This window comes from Lactuca virosa, chromosome 4 (genome assembly GCF_052849685.1).
Source record: "Lactuca virosa cultivar CGN04683 chromosome 4, Lactuca_virosa_CGN04683_v6, whole genome shotgun sequence".
NCBI classification, from domain to species: Eukaryota; Viridiplantae; Streptophyta; class Magnoliopsida; order Asterales; family Asteraceae; genus Lactuca; species Lactuca virosa.
Window position 1 is genome coordinate 90,082,676 of NC_136429.1, and position 3,481 is coordinate 90,086,156.

The following is a 3,481-nucleotide window of genomic DNA, read 5'->3' on the forward strand; positions in this document are numbered from 1 at the left end:
TCAATCTTTTCAATGTTTTTAGGGGGGATACAAGTAAAACACAAGGACTCTTGTGTTATATTCAAACGATTTCAAAACCATTTGCAATTGATTCAAACCGATTTATCACTACATTTTATAAAAAAAATATATGTTTATATATATTTTTAACCCTTTTGTAACATGTCGAGCAAAAAGGGTGTTTATCACAAGTTTCGGACTACTACTATTTACATACAGTTAAATTGCAAAGGTTTTCAGTACATTACAGAACATTACATTTAAACTATAATTGGTATAGTTTGTGAACTACTACACTATTTTGCTAAGCACAATACACCGAACAAGAACATACATTTAAACTATAATAGGTATAGTTTGGAAGACACTACACTATTTTACAAGTTCAAGAACACTACTCTATTACATCGATTCAATGATACACTACTAAATAATTATTTAAGTATAATTATTTACATTACAAAGTACACTACTACGAGGTGGTACATACAGTTTTCAAGTACTAAAGAACACTACAACACTACACGAAAACTAGTTAATACAGGGTTGTGAGGCACTACTTTGGGATACCCATCAGGGTACCGGTTCTAAATCCTTTACAGTATAACCAGAGTCTCCTGGAGGGAGCGCGTGACTTTGTGTATAGATCTATACGGGATTAACAACCCCGCACCTGAACTGTTAGCTACAGTTAGGCCGGCAGGCCTGGGGTGACAAACGTCATAACATTCTGACGCCTGAAGAACGTCGTAGAGGTCACTAGGTCATATCAAGTATGGTTATATGAAACTCACAACAATATAACTAAAACATTTGTTTACGGGATTAACACTACTTCAATGGTTTTATTTTAATTAATAAAACTACAATACATTACTATACATATAGCTGGTGGTATCCAGGCATTCATACAAAGGTTTTCATACAGTACACTACTATACATACAACTGGTGGTATCCAGGCATTCATACAAAGGTTTTGAAACAGTATACTACTATACATTTCTACTGGTGGTATCCAAATTTTCATACAAAGATTTCATAACAAACACTACTACTATACACTACTTTCCTAGTACAAAGTACTTTAGTACTACATACAGTTTACGGAAAACATACATGATATGGATTTATTCTTTAATAAGACTACATACACTATTACAGAATACAATATCAAACGTACATTTTTGAAAGAACCCCTTTCACACACTCGATATTGTTACTTCAAAACATGTTACATGCATATTCATAAAACAATATTTTACATTCATAATTTGGTTACAAAAGACTGGATACAAACCGACTAAGTTTTAATATATTACAAAACTACCCAGGATATTATAATTTTATACATACTTAAACTCAAATACAAAAGTAATAGTATAAACCATTCTAAATCTTCCAACAGTATATGACTATACTGGTTGCTTATTTCCTGCAATTGTTAAACACTGAGAGGGGTAAGTTGTGACGCTTAGTGAGTTCAAAAATAGATACAATATAACGTTATGCCATATATATATACCAATATGACAGAAGCAAAGAGGAACAAAGAACAACAAAGGCAGATGAGTATCATATGTCATGCTTTCCATATCAACAAATAATCTGATTCAAAGATTTACAATCAATGAGATACAACAATTTCAACTTGATATACATCAATAAGACTTTAGCCCAAGTGACACAGAAAATAAACTATTTCTGAATAAACATTTTGCTAGAATTTACAGGCTTTCAGCCCTATCCAGCATTCTGCCAGTGCCAAAGTGATGCTTACTCATACACTTCATGGTCAAAGGCTACATACCAGTACCCAAGTGATGCTTAGTCATTCACTTCAAGTCAAAGGTATAGCACATTTTCATAAAAATACGGGAAAGCATATTGAACATATAACACATAACATACAATTGTTCCTATAATTTGAACTCACCGTGAAATAACCGGAGGTTAAAACAGTAATTTGGGCAACACTTCGTTCCTATAAATAACTTTCTTCGATGAAAACCGGGAGCTTTATTGAAAATCGGGTCTTGCGAGGGTTGAGCTTCAAACCGAAAAGATAAATTTCTCGGGATCTTCGGGCACTTCGAAACGTATTTCGGGTGTTGGGAATGATCCCGGGGCTTCGGAGAATTAAAAATGGCTTAAAATAGGGTTTAGGGGTGAAAAATGTGCAAAATTCTAACATTAGTTGGGAGGGTTCGCATCCCCCTTTATATAGGGTGCGAAGGTTCGGATCTACGGACAAGAAGAAGACATGCGGCAGCGGATGCGAGGTCTAGGCGTCGGATGCGAGGGGGGGTAGGTGGCGAGTCCGAGACTGAGACACTGGTACGAGACGCGGCGCTTCGCGATTGGACCTCCGCTTCGGATGCGAGGAGGGTGTGACGCGCGTCGGATGACGCACCGGTATCGGACACGGGGCAGGCTCGCATGCGAGGCGACGTGGCCGAACCCTGGCCATGCGAAATTTCTCGGTTCTCGTGATTTCTCGAATTTTGTGTCCCGAACTTCAAAAATCCATAACTTTCGCATACGAGCTCCGTTTTCGACGTTATTTATATGCATGCGTAGATGAAATTATGCTCTACAACTTTCGTTTAGACTCCGTCGGCTAAATTTGAATTATTTTTATTATTATATTTTTAACAGGCCGGGACAAGAAAAGTCCGTTAAAAATTCATAACTTCTTCATCCGACGTCCGTTTTAGTCTGTCTTTTTACCGTTGTACTACTATTGACGAGACCTTCGATTCTCGTTTAGGTTGTGTCGGATAAAACTCGCTCGATCTTTATTTCGAGATTTTAGCTGACTAGTGTTATACCGAAACTTAGAAAAATCATAACTTTTTCATACGAAGTCAGATTTGGACATTCTTTTTATGAAAATTCTCGTTTTAACGAGTACTACGACTTTCATTTAGATCACTAAGGCTAAAAAGTAGTTTATCGAAAACTCACTTTTTATGCTAAATAGTGTTTGCCGGTTTTGTCGCGGATTTTCGATTGGTCATAACTTCTTCGTTATAACTCGGATTTCGATGAGGTTTTCGCCTAAATGTTTCTAACGAAATTATCTACAACTTTCAATAATAAAATTTTACTTATTTCAATTTTTATATTTTTGTTAAATTTCAATATTTGACTTTTGATTGGAATCTCATAAGACTTCCAATACATTTCGAGTGATTCTAAACATAGTTTTACTTCAAATCTCGCAAAAACTATCTTGTTAGAACTCAATGCTCAAAAACATATAATATTATTCATTTTAAGCTAATAAGCTTTACAAAACACGATAATCGAACAAAGTTATTAACTTGTATGTTACAATTTTAGTCTTAAGGCCTAAGACTACTTTTCACTACTAAAGAAAATATTGGATTTTCTGGAAATATACTATCACATTTTCAATGAACAAAGACAAGCTTTCAATTTCAAAAACATACTTATGAACTCACCAACTTAAATGTTGA